This window comes from Lissotriton vulgaris, chromosome 3_1, assembly GCF_964263255.1.
Source record: "Lissotriton vulgaris chromosome 3_1, aLisVul1.2, whole genome shotgun sequence".
Classification (NCBI taxonomy): Eukaryota; Metazoa; Chordata; class Amphibia; order Caudata; family Salamandridae; genus Lissotriton; species Lissotriton vulgaris.
This window is the reverse complement of record NC_141689.1, coordinates 1,973,168,382-1,973,185,422: the sequence shown is the minus strand read 5'-3', so window position 1 is coordinate 1,973,185,422 and position 17,041 is coordinate 1,973,168,382. Positions and strand designations below refer to the sequence as shown.

The window sequence follows — 17,041 nt, the reverse complement described above, 5'->3', positions numbered from 1 at the left end:
TGAGGTAAGGCCAACACATGGTTGCAGATAATATTTTCACTTAAGAAAACAAAGGAAATAATACATGTGAAGGCCTACCAATGAAGTAAGTCATTATTTGAAATCAATTACATTTCTGGATATGTACTGCTAAAGCTTCTTATGTTGTTTTAGGTCATATTTATAAGGCATATGAGTGTGTATGATGTTATTTTTCTTTTTTAAATGGAAAGCGTTCTTCATGGTGCAAGTTTCTTGTAAATACGCTCCCACCTGCGAAACGGAACTTTGCAATGCGAAGCTGATTGGGTCCCCGGTGTCTGTCAACATTCTGAACAGTCCGGAGCGGCCGCCATCTTATCTCTCGGTAGGATCGAGAGAGAAGAAGAGGTGAAAAACGAAGGGGGAATTTAATGAAAGGGGGCAAGGTATACCCCTGTTGACCCCCTAGGAATGTTTTTGGGATTTTTAAAGGGTCCCCTGGGGAAAATAAAAAAAATATATTTTTCACGGTAGAAGCGCTTCCCAAACACCGAACTGGGCCGCAAACTGCACGGGAATACGCCATTTTGTGCTTCGTTTTAATTAAATTACTAGGTATAAGGAGGTGCGGGAGACGTACCCTAATCCCTTATATTTTCTGAGGGTGGCTGAGGAGTCTCATATATGTTGATACATGTGTTCCAGCGGCTGTGCGTGAGCTTTTTTTTTTTTTTGCTGCGTGACGTCTGTTAACGTTCGATTCGAAGGAAATCAGGAAGTGTTGACCACCAATTTCTCAGTGCGATAAAATAAATGAATCCTTATTGATAAACAATGTCTGCGCCAACTTGCCTTTTTTACAATGCGACAATTTTGTCGTGCACGGCAGCCATTTTACATGCCAGGCTGGTCCCAGCCTATCACCTAGCCCTGCGAATGTAGGGAAATATTATCAAGCCTGTGCACTAAAATTATCGTCCCTTTATCGGCCGAAAACGGCCGATAAAGCGGCGATAATGGGCTTCATAATATGCTCTGTGGAATTCCAATCGAAGCCCATGTTAGATGTCTTCACATCTAACATGGGCTTCGATTGGAATTCCACAGAGCATATTATGAAGCCCATTATCGCCGCTTTATCAGCCGTTTTCGGCCGATAAAGCGACGATAATTTTAGTGCACAGGCTTGATAATATGCCCCGTAGTTTATGGCCCTAGCTGTAGAGAATCAAGACATGCCAAACCTCCCGATTCAGGCGTCAGACTACTGATTTCAGTGCTACTCTCCCGCATCCCGATTCCTGCAAACAAAAACACGGGGGCATATTACCAACAACTAGCGATAACTTGTTTAGAGACAAAATTTATCGCCGCACATCTGCGAATTTTATCGTAGATAAACATTGCTATTAGCAAGGTTTATCGCAAATGCGATAAAAAACGGCCACAATGCATGAATATCGCTGAAAAGTCAGCGATATTCATGCATTATCCAGCAAAAAATCCTCCCATTGGATAACATGGCTAAGAACTCCTCAGCACCATTTTTTGGACATTATTAACATGGCTATGTAACTCCCATAATCAAAATCTAAATTTGCCAAGCACACTTGTGTTACTGCATGCCAGAATGCTACACCGAATATGCAATTACAATTTCGCAAAGTAACAAAATCTATTTCTATATCACTACAGACAAAGCCACAGTTTAAAAACACAGCTTTCTTCATCATTTTCTCCTTAGCAAGGTTTATCGCAAATGCGATAAAAAACGGCCGCAATGGATGAATATCACGCTGAAAAGTCAGCGATATTCATGCATTATCCAGCAAATGCTCTTAGCCATGTTATCCACCTCCCATTGGATAACATAGCTAAGAACTGCTCGCAAATGCGAAAAAAAACGGCCGCAATGCATGAATATCGCTGAAAAGTCAACGATATTCATGCATTATGCAGCAAATGCTCTTAGCCATGTTATCCACCTCCCATTAAATAACATGACTAAGAACTGCTCAGGGCCCCATGAGGAACGCTTTCCATTTAAAAAGGAAAAAATAACATCATAGAAAAGAATCGATTTTAAACACAGCATATAAATCAATTGTATACCTGCATTCAAGAGGAAATGACTGAAAATGTCCTTGAGAGACATGAAAGCGTTTTCTGGAATGCCCTAGCACCATTTTTTCGACATTATTAACATGGCTATGTAACTCCCATAATCAAAATCTAAATTTGCCAAGCGCAGGTGGGAGCGTATTTACAAGACACTTGCCCCATGAGGAATGCTTTCCATTTAAAAAGGAAAACATAACATCAAAGACACTCAAATGCCTTATAAATATGACCCAAAACAACCTATGAAGCTCTAGCAGTACATATCCAGAAATGTAATTGATTTCAAAAATGGTTTTTAAAAACAACATATCTGTTTCAGCTTACATAAGAGACCATGGAATGGTCTTCATATACAACAATAACTTGAGTTACTGCATACCAGAATGCTACACCGAATATGCAATTACAATTTCTCAAAGTAACAAAATCTATTTCTATATCACTACAGACAAAGCCACAGTTTTAAAACACAGCTTTCTTCATCATTTTCTCCTTAAATCATACTATTCTCTATCTAAAATAAATAAATCTTTTCTCACCTTAGCAAATACTTTTTGAGTTTTGAAAACAGTCTCAGAAATACACCAAATTGTCTTCAGCAGAAGAAAAAGGATGCACTCCAGAGGCTGCAGCTATTGAAAGCACAGAAATACAGATATTCATTTCACATATCTCTCATATTAGCCAATCATAACTCTTCCCTCACTTTTTTCAAATCAAAACCCTTCCCCCCTCTGCCCTCTCTGCCTTTTTTCCATAGCAACGACCTCCTGGAAGACCTCTCATGTTTGCAAATTCACACAACAATGTTTCAATTGAACTCTGAACTCTCAGTGCACCTGCGTATCCAGTGCAATCTTTCATTAAAAGTTTCTTCCTTGACCATTCAAATTACATCTTTCAAAGAACACATCCATGCACCCTAACTTTCTGTTTTCAGAAATGGAAATGCACCAATCACTGCTAATTAATCACTAGCATTGGAAATCCACAGTTTTTTTCTTTACAAACTCCTACTGTTTCAACTGCCCTTTCATTACCACACTTCATCTGACTGCAGCCCAACCTTCTCCCACCATGTTTAAGGTCTGGATTGTTGGACATAGTTACATCCACTGGGCTCAAAGGTATGCTGACAACAGAAATTTACACAACCTCAATTTACAAGATGTGGAAATTAAATGGTTGGGCCAAAGAGGATTAAAATGTCACCAATTGATACCATTGGTGAAAACCTTTATGCATTTGCCAAAACCTGACCTGTTAATAGTGCATTGTGGAGGTAATGATTTGGGCACTTTAACAGGAGTAGGTCTGGAAATGCTTTTAAAGGACACCTTTGAGCAATTAATGGCACTTTTTCCTCAAACTGCCTTGGTATATTCCAATATATGCCAAAGACAGAAATGGAGGTGGTCCAACCAATTTTGTCCACAAATTGAGAAAGAGAGGAAGCATGTAAACAAATCTGTTTCAGCTTTCATGAGAGACCATGGAATGGGCTCCCTGTACAATAATAACTTGCGTTACTACATGCAAGATATCTACAGAGGAGATGGAGTTCACTTCTCAGATGAGGGCAACAGAATTTTCATTCTGAATTTAAGATTGTGCATTGGTACCTACTTATAAGTACCTAAATGTACCATAAACCCAAAAGCTCTTCTCAGAGCTACCCTTCATCTGATCACTCACAATTAATACTTTTCTCGAACTTATTTCTGTAATTTTCAACAAACTACGCTCAAAGAGCGCTACACGGTACGCGAACTGGAAGCTAACCGCCCAAAAATATTTAAAAAATGTTTTTTCTCCGCACATATGGTCCTCCTCAGCCACCCTCAGAAAACCTGGGGGGTCAAAATACTTGTACCGTGTCCCCTTCTACCCTTTCTGAACATTATTTAACCTCCATTTTATATCTTAATTTGACCGAAACACAAAATGGTGGACTCCCGTTACGCTTCTAGTTCGCGGACTAAACCGCTTCCCGGGAAGCGGTCCAAAAAAAAGGTGGGAAAGTAATTCACAGAAAAAGGACTGGAGACACTCTCACCAAATATAGATTAGCTTATACTACATAACAATCCCTTTCATTTTCACAAATTTGATTGAAATTCCATTTAGCCATTAAGCCTGTAGACCTCTCTAAATACCTTGAGGTAAATTACTTCACAAAACACATCTGAAGTGTTGGAATTGACAACCAATGAAAATGTTACTTTCATTTTCTACTTTTATTACCTGATATTTTATTGGTTATATACCTGAATATATATAAAGGAAGAGAAGAAAACACAGCCATTTTGACTACTACTTCTTGTTGTACATCACATTTCAATACTTACCTAAGACTTCAACTTGTTTCTGAAGGTAAGTTGTTATTTTTAAAACTGAAGTATATTGTGCACTATAACTTGATATGGTAGACTTTTTCTGATAGATATACACTATCCCTCTGTAGTAGTTATGGATTTAGATAGACTTCTCTGTTATAGTTATGAATGGAATTAGGCTTCTCTTCGTTAAATTACATACACTTTTTTATAGTCATATTTCCACTCTGATACTATACACTGCCAAAAGAAAAATTCACTGATAAAAACTGCCTATCTAAAATTAATCCCAACAGTACCCAATCTCTACTAATATATATTTTTTTATTCAAAATTTCAGGCAAAATGGAAGGCGAACAACAAGTTACATTTTCAATTGAACTGAAGGAGAGCAGCCAAGACAAAATTGATGACTTTATGGATGAAAGTAGAGACTACGAACTTCTACAATGTGTTGAAGCAGTGGACAACCTGCTTCAAAATGAAAAAAAGTTACACCCTATATTCAATTTTGACATTTCTGACAATGAAATATTAGAAAGTTTAATAAAGTATGAAACACAATCATAATAAAAAAAAATTAAAAATAAAGAAAACAAAAAAAAACCAACAAAAACAACAAATAATTAACATACAGTATTAGAAAAGTCTATCATTCTTTTATCCTTATAGTACGCTGCCCAGAACGCTTCCCGGTTCGCGTACTAGGCGCTCACCACGCAAAAATATATATATATTTTTTATTTTTTTTGCCCTGCAGGGACCTTTTACAACCTCCACATAAAACCTAGGGGGTCAGGGAGGATCTACTATGCCCCCTTATCGAAATTTCCCCCTTTGTTTTGGCCTCCTCTTGTCTCTCGATCCTACCGAGAGACAAGATGGCGGCCGCACCGGACTGTTTAGAATGTTGACAGACACCGAAAAGCCAATCAGCTTTCCGTGCGCAAAGTTCCGAAACGCGAAAAGTACGCAAACCGGATCGCTGCCCGGAGCGCTGTTACAGATATATATCTTGATTTAAACGTTAATTTCTCAAAATCCACTGAAGCACATATATTGAGACCTAGCAAAGGCACATCGGGCTAACAGTCCCTACAATTTTGCCAAGTTTCGTGGAAATCCATTCAGCCGTTCGGGCTAAAAGTGAGTCCAACCGCCCTATGGAAATTAACATGAGAAAAACGCGTTTTGGGACCCCCCTTTTTTCTCGGCCCCCCCTTGACGAACCCCCCCAAATTTCCAGGAGCTGCTCAGAAACAAAATGTGCCATTTTCCTGAAAATTTCAGCCGATTCCGTCCACAAACGCCAAAGTTATTAGACATAGAATTTTCAGAAATCCCATAGGGAAAAAATCCTAACTATATATACCTACTGGCGACCGCCAGTAGGTAATATATATATATATATATATATATAGCTGCACGTTTCCTGGCTCCATGCAGAATCCAGAAAGAAAAATAGGCCGGCACACTGGTATCCGTTTTGTACGATTTATTAACCAGAACCCCCCTTCACCCCTCGCAGACGCGTTTCGCCTTGGCAGGCTTCGTCAGTGCAACGTTTGTGAAACATTAAAACCACCATTTTAAAGTCATTGGTCAATAACATTTACAATAAACATAGAGAAAGGACAATTTTTCTCAAGATATGGTGGGCGCCATATTGTAACGTGCTTTTGTCCCATATACCATGACTTATATATGGTGGTGGTGTAAAAGTGCTTAGTGCTCAATTAAAAACCATTCAACGTTATTAATCATTTTTTTCAATTTCTATACATATTCACAGTGAAATTGATTATAAACAGGAATAAAGCATATGTATTTGCTTAACTCTAGTTCATTGTTTTAAGTTCATTATTTAGCCCTGAATGGGCATACTTAACCATGTGCAAGAAAAACATATACAAATGTGCATGAAAAAGAAGAAATGAAAAGGCGTGGTACTAGGGAAAGTGGCAAAGTTTCTTGTTTTCAGTTTTTTAAACCCACTATATGTCCCTGAATCAGCAGATGTTTACAGATGTACCCAAAGTTCCTCGTTGTTGTTTAGCCCCCAAGGAGTGGTAGTTTTGAGGCCAATGATGTATTTGGATTCTAAAATCCTAAGAGACTTGTCTCTGTCTCCTCCTCGTTCCGATTTGGGGGCCTGGTCCATGCAGTAAAAACTCAGTTTCTCCCATTTGCTCTGGTGTTCTTGTGCAAAATGGCGGGCCACCGGATAAGATCTATCGTTATTGGTAATGGCCCGCATATGTTCAAGAACTCTGAGTTTCACCGGTTTTATTGTGCTGCCGATATACCGCAGCTTACATGGACAGGTGAGACAATATACCGTGTATTCTGAGTTGCAGTTCAGCAACTGTTTGATCTTGATATTAGGTTTATTGTCTCCTGTACGATTTGGGTATTCCGTCGTTTTACAGCTGAATTTACACGCCTTACATTTCAGACAAGGAAAGAACCCCACTGACTGAGAAATTTTGATGGATTTAGCCGGAGATTTAAAATGGCTCTGGACCAAATGATCTGCCAGGGAGGGACATCTCCTATATGTAATTAGGGGTCTCTTTGGTAGATCTTTCTTCAGGACCTTGTCTGCAGCGAGTATATGCCAGTGTTTTTGGAAAATCTTGATTATTTCCCCGATTTAGTATTAAACTCCGTAATCATGCGTACTTCTTCAGGGGCCTCTGTTCTAGTTTTAGGAACCAGGAGATCCCTCCTGTTGGTTCCCGAGGCTTTGGCACTGGCTTGTTTTAGGGTGGTAGTGTTATAACCCCTACGCTCAAATCTAATGTTAGCCTCTCTCTCTGCTTTTTTGTAATCTCTCTCAAGAGAGCAATTTCTCTTAAGGCGTAACATTTCCCCATAAGGTACATTTTTAACCAAGCTTTTGGGATGGTAAGACTTGGCATGCAGGACCGCATTGCCTGCTGTTGGCTTCCTATACAGGCGCGTGTGTAGGGTATTATTATACACAAAGATTTCAAGGTCCAGATAGTTGATACTAGTGGCACTTATGGTGCTGGTGAACTTAAGATTGAGCGTATTGTCGTTTAATATAGTGATATACTCTTCTGCAGATTGACGATTTCCTTGCCAGATTATAAAAAGGTCGTCAATATACCTTGTCCACATAAGTATTTTATCTGTCCACCTTTGGTTGGAGTCACTCCATGCCTCGTGCTTCTCCCACCAGCCCACGAATAAATTCGCGTAGCTGGGGGAGAAGCACGAGCCCATCGAAGTGCCCCTTCTCTGATTGTATAAGGTACCATCAAAAATAAAGATGTTATTAAACAAACAAAATCTGGTCATCGACAAAATCATGTTACTGTGACTTTTGAAATGTGATGGTTTCTGATCTAGAAACCATTTGATCGCACACAACCCCTGTTCATGGTCGATCGAGGTGTACAGATTGACCACGTCTAAGGTGATAAGTAACATTTCAGAGTCCCATGTTACATTGTCCATGACATTAAGAAAGTTCTGAGTGTCCTTTAAGTATGATGGAAGATCTTTGACAAAGGGTGCCAGGTAAGAGTCGATAAATCTGGAGGTATTTTCAAGAAGACTGCCTATTGAGGACACAATAGGGCGTCCCGGAGGCTTGGTTGGATGTTTATGCACCTTAGGTAGGTGATAAAATGTTGGCAGTACTGGTGCATCACATTTCAAAAAGAGATATTCGTCCATTGACAGCATGCCTTCCTTCTGCCAATCTTCCAGCATATTGTGAAAGGCCAAAACGCTCTTGTTATACTCAGTTCTTCTTATTGGAGTGTAACATTCTCTATCTTTGAGCTGCCTTAAAGCCTCTGTCAGGTAGTGTTCTCGTTCAAAAATGACAATGTTCCCTCCTTTGTCAGAAGGTTTTATTTCGATCGTGGTGTCCTCCTTTAGTGCTCTGATCGCTTGCCACTCTCCTTTTGTTATATTAGATGACTTTTGATTTATCTGTTTCTTTGTGGCAGATGCAACTCTGTCTAGATCTTCTAGGACTGCCTCATTAAAGAGATCAATTGCATCATAACTGGAGATTGGTAATTTCTTAGATTTATTTTTCCAGTGACTCGGGTCACGTTTCTGTTCTGTGTTATCCCGTGACTGCGTCACATCCGTGTTGGTATTCGCCATGAAAAAAAATAATATATATATATATATAAATATATATATTTTTTATATTACCTACTGCGAAAAGGTAGAGGCGGCTCTGGCTGCACCTCCGTGCGGATCAGTAGGATGCAGCTCCAGCCGCAGCAGGTTGCTCCACGGCACCCGCCCTGCCGGGTGGAAAGATAGAGAAGGTATGCAGCAGCGGTTGCACTCAGTGAATTCAAGCTTAAAAACGGGTTAGTCGTGTTTAAAGACGACAAAAAATCTTACCGGGTAAAGAAACGCGGATGCTCACAAGTGATCTAATGTATCCAGCGTCTGAAGAGACAGACTACCGATGTGCTCAATAAGAAGGGGCATAGTAGTAGAAAGGGTGGAAAGATAGAAGCAGCTCCAAGGCTCCCAAAGGCTCTAGCTGCAACGGACAGCTCAGCAGCTCCGGCCTCGGGAGCCCTGCAGAGTCCGCCCGCCGTCTTCCTTCTTCTCCCCTCGCGGCGGGGGGCAGGCGTTCCTGGCCGTCCGCGCTGGGATTGGCCGGCCGGCCCCAGCACTTCCCGGTCGCCGCGGGCAGCGCGGCGGCCCGATTTTAGGCAGGCGGAGACAAAAACGAGCCGCTTCTCTTGCGAATGGGAGGGCTCCCTCCCATCACGGGAGCCCTGCAGAGTCAGCCGCCATCATCCTTCTTCCCCCTTGCGGCGGGGGCGGACATTTCCAGCCGGCCGCGCAAAACTTCCGGGTGCCCGCGGCGGCCCAATTTCAGGCAGGCAGGCGGAGACAATGCGCGCTCGCATGCACGCTTATAGATATATAATTGAATTTAAATGCAATTTTCTCAGCAAATACTGGACGGATTTACACCATTTAAAGAAAAGCGTAATCTGCGAACCAGTCTCTTCCATTTTACCAAATTTCAAATAATTCCGTTCAGCCGTTCGGGCTGTAGCCGAGTCTAAAGGTCCTATGGAAATTAACATTGGGAAAACACGTTTTGGGACCCCCCTTTTTTCTCAGCCCCCACTTGACGAATCCCCCCCAAATTTTCAGGGAAGGAGCGGAGCGGAGCGAGCCATATTCTTTGAGAAATTTGCGAAGATTCATCAACCAGGGCTAAAGTTATTCCCAATAGAATGTTGGGGATTTCCTATGGAAACAGGTCCTAACTATATATACCTACTGGCTACCGCCAGTAGGTTATATATATATATATATATATATATATATATATATATATATATATATATATATATATATATATATATATATACACATACATATATACATACACATATATACATACATATATACATACATATATATATACATATATATATATATACATTACCTACTGGCGATAGCCAGTAGGTATATATAGTTAGGATTTTTTCCCTATGGGATTTCTGAAAATTCTATGTCTAATAACTTTGGCGTTTGTGGACGGAATCGGCTGAAATTTTCAGGAAAATGGCACATTTTGTTTCTGAGCAGCTCCTGGAAATTTGGGGGGGGTTCGTCAAGGGGGGGCCGAGAAAAAAGGGGGGTCCCAAAACGCATTTTTCCCATGTTAATTTCCATAGGGCGGTTGGACTCACTTTTAGCCCGAACGGCTGAATGGATTTCCACGAAACTTGGCAAAATTGTAGGGACTGTTAGCCCGATGTGCCTTTGCTAGGTCTCAATATATGTGCTTCAGTGGATTTTGAGAAATTAACGTTTAAAACAAGATATATATCTGTAACAGCGCTCCGGGCAGCGCTCCGGTTCGCGTACTTTTCGCGTATCGGAACTTTGCGAAGCGAAGCTGATTGGCTCTCCGGTGTCTGTCAACATTCTAAACAGTCCGGAGCGGCCGCCATCTTGTCTCTCGGTAGGATCGAGAGACAAGAGGAGGCCAAAACAAAGGGGGAAATGAAGGAAAGGGGGCGAGGTAGACCCCTTCTGACCCCCTAGGATTGATGAGGGGGATATTATAGAGTCACGCGGGGCCCAAAAAAAAAAAAAAAATAATTCCGATTTTTTCGCCGTAGAGACGCGTCCCGGTACGCGAACCGGGCAGCTAACCGGGCAGCTAACCGGGAAGCTAACCGGCAGTGTAACGGGAGTCTGAGGAGTAGCTGATTGGCTGTCAACATTGTAAACAGTCCGGAGCGGCCGCCATCTTGTCTCTATATAGTTAGGATTTTTTCTCTATGGAACTTTTGAAAATTCTATGTCTAATAACTTTGGCGTTTGTGGACGGAATTGGCTGAAATTTTCAGGAAAATGGCACATTTTGTTTCTGAGCAGCCCCTGAAAATTTGGGGGGGGTCGTCAAGGGGGGGCCGAGAAAAAAGGAGGGTCCCAAAACGCGTTTTTCCCATTCATTTTTCCATAGGGCGGTTGGCCTCACTTTTAGCTCAAACGGCTGAATGGATTTGCACGAAACTTGGCAAAATTGTAGGGACTGTTAGCCCGATGTGCCTTTGCTAGGTCTCAATATATGTGCTCCCGTGGATTTTGAGTAATTTAGGTTCAAAAAAAGATATATATCTGGGCGGAGCCTAACCACACATCTGATCTGATTGGCTGTCAGCACTTCATCCAAGAAGTGTTGGCAGCCATCTTGGGACCAATATACATGATAGCACCTCATTAAAAAGCATTGTAGTTAATAGAGGGTTTTAGGACTTTAGTTACATTATAAAACGTTTGTGATATGTGCACGTGTGGATTTTGTCTCATTAAGGTTAAAAAAATATATATATCTTTAAGCGTGTTCTGGCGCGCTTACGTTTTGGGTTTGGTTTGCGCTGCAGAGACGATACGTCACGGTTATGCGATGCATCATGAGGCGTCTCACGGGCTACGTGATACGTCACTTAATAAAGAATATATTTTACAGCTATAGATATTAGCTTTTAAAAAACCAATGAAATTCACAGAAAAAACCATAGGTTATAGACCATATATAGTTAGGAATTTGCATTTACAAAACCTTGAAAATTCACTGAAAAAACCATAGGTTATAGACCATATATAGTTAGGGATTAGCATTTAAAAAACCTTATTTTATTTGCACAAAACCATTGAAATTCCATATATAGTTAGTTGCACTAACTATATATCGCGGACCCGCAATCCACTGCTAATGATGTCACATATTACATCATTCATGACATGGTCAGTGACATCACTGATGACATCACTGATGACATCTCAAATGACATCACTGATGACATCACTGATGACAACACCCAGTGACTGTATGTTTCTGTAAAGTTAACATATGTCTTACATATTGAAGAATGAGTGGATGTATAAGTGTCTGGATGAAGGATTTAGTAGGTGCATGACTGACTGTATGAGAGAATGATTAAATGTGTCTCACTGAGTGCATGGGTTAGTGATTAAAGTGTCTTAATTTGGCAATCATTATTTATGTTCTTCTGTAAACTGCTGCATGTTTAAATCAGTAGCTATATCAGTAACTATATGGGTTATTGAATGGTTGCCCAAGTATTTGTATGGGAGACTGAGTATGTGTGTGGGTGGCTGGGAGGTGTATAACTCTGTGCATAGATGTGTGAGCAGTTGATTCCCTAGGTGTATGGGTTCAAAAGTGCATGTAGAAACAGCTGTATGGACAGTTGACTGTGTGCATGAGTGTATTGGTGAGTGAATGGATATCTCAGTTCTACATGTCACAGTAAGTACATATGTAAAACACACTCCATGTGAGAGTTGACATATATAAATAACTGAACATAAGAGCCAGTGAATGTGAGAGTGGCTGTATGAATCATTGTGAACTTGTATCAAGGATTGTATAAGAGAGTAAATATGTGTTAGTATATGTTTGAATAAGTAAGGTGTGTATAACTGTATAGTTGAGGAAATGGAGGTGTGATTGATTCTTTGCATGACTGACTAGGTGTGTGAGTAACTCCATGGATGTGTGACAGTCTGTGAGTGCCTGTTTACACTGAGTGTATCTAAGGTTATATTAGAGTCTGAAGATGTATTATCACATAAATGATATCATCAGTGATGTAATCAGTAATGTCAAATGAGATGTCAGTGATGTCATCAGTGATGTCATTTGAGATGTCATCAGTGATGTCATCAGTGATGTCATTTGAGATGTCATCAGTGATGTCATCAGTGATGTCACTGACCATGTCATGAATGATGTAATATGTGACATCATTAGCAGTGGATTGCGGGTCCGCGATATATAGTTAGTGCAACTAACTATATATGGAATTTCAATGGTTTTGTGCAAATAAAATAAGGTTTTTTAAATGCTAATCCCTAACTATATATGGTCTATAACCTATGGTTTTTTCAGTGAATATATATATATATACATATATATATATATATATATATATATATATATATATATATATATATATATATATATATATATATATATATATATATATATATATATATTTAAATGCTAATCCCTAACTATATATGGTCTATAACCTATGGTTTTTTCAGTGAATATATATATATATACATATGTATATATATATATATATATATATATATATATATATATATATATATATATATATATATATATATATATATATATATATATATATATATATATATATGTATATTACCTACTGGCGGTTGCCAGTAGGTAGTTATAGTTAGGATTTTTTTCAATGCAAAATCTCAACATTCTATTGGGAATAACTTTGGTGCCAGTTGAGGAATCTGCCTGAACATTTCCTCAAATTTGGCTCGCGGCACTTCTGTCCTTCCCTGAAAGTTTGGGGGGGATTCGTCAAGCGGGGGCCAAGATAAAAGGGGGGTCCCAAAACGTGTTTTCCCCCATGTTAATTTCCATAGGGCGGTCGACCTCACTTTTAGCCCGAACGGCTGAATGGATTTCCACCAAACTTGGCAAAATTGTAGGGACTGGTAGCCCGATGTGCCTTTGCTATGTTTTAAGATATGTGCTCCAGTGGATTTTGAGTAATTTAGGTTAAAAAAAAATATTTATATCTATGGCCGCGCACCGGGGAGCGCACCGGGGAGCGCTCCGGGTGCGCTACACAACTTGCGAGCGGAAAGCTGATTGGCTCTCGGGTGTCTGTAAACATTCGAAACAGTCCGGAGCGGCCGCCAGCTTGTGTCTCGGTAAGATCAAGACACAAGAGGAGGCAAAAACATAGGGGGAAATGACCATAAGGGGGCAGAATAGACCCCCCTGATCCCCTAGGTTTGGTGTGGGGGCCATAAAAGGGCCCCACGGGGCAACATTTTTTTTTTCGAATTGCACGGGGGGAGCGCTCGGTACGCGCACTGGGGTGCGGACCGGGGACCGTACCATGTTAAAAACCCAGTGAAACAGTAAAATAATAATTTAAAGTGTTTAGAAGTAGTGATGCATTGCTGGAGTGTGTCACAAAAGTGATGCAACTCTAGCAATGCATCCTTTCACATGGGGCCAGCCCCATGTGAAAGGGCCTGCGTCAGTCTTACGCCTGCTGTGAGGCAGGCGCAAGATTTTGACGCAATGGTGTCCTAAAAGTGACGCAGTGAAATCTCATAGATTTCACTGCGTCACTTCTACGACCCTTTCTTGCGTCAATTCGCCCCCTTTGCATACATTACACCTGGTGAGGAAATATAAATTTTATGGTCAAGAAATGTTCCCTAACGTGTACCCCACCGTCTCCATGTACGAGTTTAAAGTGCATGTAACTTCCCTCCTGTGCCAGCTATGAAGACGCAAATACATTTGTGTCCAACGTTAACATGTCCTCTTTCAGATCCACCCTGAATGGGTCGGATATTCCGTTCCTAAATATGCCTTGCCACCGTCTTTGTATGGTGCACTTTCACGTATTCCTGGCTCTGTGCGAGTTAGGCCCTGTTTTCTGTCATCAAGCCTCTTTTCGAAAGCATCTCTGCCTCCTGAAACTGCAAGGTGGGATGCCCCCACCCGTGAACTCTGTCCTACTCCCTGCGAGGTGAGCGGAGCCTGGCTCGGCCTGCCTGCCTGCCAAAGACAGTATTTTACCTTCATGCTATCAGTATAGCCAAGCTCAGCTTCCCGAAAACACATTCCAGTCCAGCAGAATAGATAAACAAATCCCCGGCTGCAGAGCAAAGGGCCCGGCCTCTCTGTCTCCATGCAAGTAATTCATAGCTCCCGTCACCATGGTAGGCCCATGACCCCCTCGCTCTACACACAGACACGTAGGCGCATATGCACGCATTCATAGTCAGTATAGGATAGCCTCTGCCCAAGAGACCTTTCCCTCTAGATAATATGGTTCCCAAACATCAGATATCAGATATGATATAGGAACGAGTTGATCTGACATGCCAGACTTCTGTCTCTTTCCTCGAGTGTAAATGTCAAGTCCCCTGCACCCTCCAGCTTTACGTCAGTCACACGTCACGCAGCTGCGCGCGCATCCAGACTTCAGATTTCTGCTGACATTGCAAGATTCTGCTATGTACCCACCCACTTGTGACACTTTCATATGACGTCTTCTAGCACACACCTCTGTACACGCCCTAGTTCACGCCTTCTGATTACGTATTGCTAACACGTGTGTGTTCTTATCTTGTTTCTCTCAGCTGTTACGCCTTCTGCATTGATTTTCATTATGTGCATTAAGTATAAAAGTTGTGTATTGTCAATAAAGTATGCTCTATCCCTTCCTGAACCCCAGTGGTGTCAGGAATCCGATATCCGGTTCTAGAACCATTCCTTTTGAAGGAATAAAACCCCTAAGAACTCTAACACCACGGGCTCTGCGTCTTTCTTTCCGATTGAGTTATTTTATTTTAAGTACTTACCTGCATAGAAATTAGGACGGTAATTAAATATTTACCACACTGGCGCGGGTAAAATGTGAAAGGGCTTGCGTCAGTCTTTTCTTACCCTTCCACACCACCGTTCTTTTACTACATTTTGATCACTTATCCACATTACCCATGTTCACTCTACTTCTCCTCACTCTTGTTCCTCACACTCACCTTCTTTCAGTCCCCCTACTTCACTTCCCTTCCACTCTTGTCCCTTTCTTTTCTTTCTCACTCATGTTCATTTCCTCTCCTCTCTCACTGCACTCCACTTCAGTTACTCATTTTGAATTTGATAAGAATATAGCTCTTTTTTGAGAACTGGAGGTAGTTCTAAAAAGAACTGTTTTTTTTCTTCTTTTTTTATGTTTTTTTCAGAACAAAAACAAAAACAGGGAATGCAAAACTGCTCAACAGGAGCAAAAAAAAGGGGACAAATTAGGGCTGGGGAAGGCAGCGGTGTTCATGCCTCATGCGTGCAATGAGCTTGATGCTCTGCTCACCATAGCAAAGCAGTTCATCGCATTGCTTGCACTTTATAGTAATGTCACTAAAAACAGGTTGAATGTTCGGAATCATCTCCAATTCCGATGCACGTCCTCTCCCCGATGTTGTGGCTCCTTCTGTAGATGTGGAGGCACCATCCCTTGGGGGATTACGTGCCAGGTCTCGGACACTCTCCTGGGCATAGTTCTGGGGGTGCCTGCGTTGGACGTGGCGAATCATTGTCGAATTGCCAAAACTGTACTTCCTTTTTGGGTCGCCTCGGGAAAGCACAGTTTGGCAGATTTTGCATTCTACTTTGGGAGCATTCACCTTTTTTAATCCTTCAGGTATTGAAAAAAATTTCCAAATAAAATGCTCCTTGATCTTGGGCTGAGGAGGCTCTTCCTCAATGAAGCCATCTGAGTCCTCACTACTGCTGGATGGTCTAGCTGTCATTCTTTCCACAAAACGTTAGGACGAAAAAAACAGGTCTTGCTGTCTCCAAAGTGAAAGAAGAAATGAAGGAAATGGGTGGGGTTTTCATTAGTTGTAAAAAAAACTGATAACAACCAATGAAAAGAGTTATTTTAAGGTCATATGACCAGGGCTTTCATCATTTGGAAACCAAAACTGTCCTGAACCAACGAAAAGTTTCTATTTTTGAATATGTGTTTCAAGGGTTACATTACACTGAAAGGAGGTCTGTCACTCTGTCACAAGGATGGTGTCATCAGTGATGTCATGAGTGATGTCACTGACCATGTCATGAGTGATGTAATATGTGACGTCATCAGCAGTGCATTGCAGGCACGCAAGTTATAGTGAGTCCAACTAACTATAACGTGGGAATTTCAATGGTTTTATGTCAGTAAAATTTCCAGCTAACTATAACTGGTGTGAAACCTATGGTTTTTTTCAAAAAGGAAAGTATACAGAAGTAAAGGTGTAAGCATCAGAGTTAGGCTGCATAGACCAAGTACTATGCTGGTTAACTACCACGTGAGGAAACAAAGCTGGAAAAGAAAATGTGGGTATTTAAAATACAGTTTCCCCAATAGCCGTTCAAACTCGAGTATGACGGACCTACAAAAGAAGATTAAGGAATAATTGAGTTGCCTAACATGCACTGTGCAGAGCTTTCCTATAAAAAACAAAACAATAATACATTATTTAGCACGGATTCAAATATATTTTTATGT

At 40.9% G+C, this 17,041-nt stretch overlaps 1 protein-coding gene across 2 annotated transcripts in view; it reads right to left on the bottom strand.

The window, feature by feature from the left end:
• WDR17 (WD repeat domain 17) overlaps positions 1–17,041 on the bottom strand; it is a 790,164-nt gene that overhangs the window by 155,447 nt on the left and 617,676 nt on the right. The window lies entirely within an intron of this gene.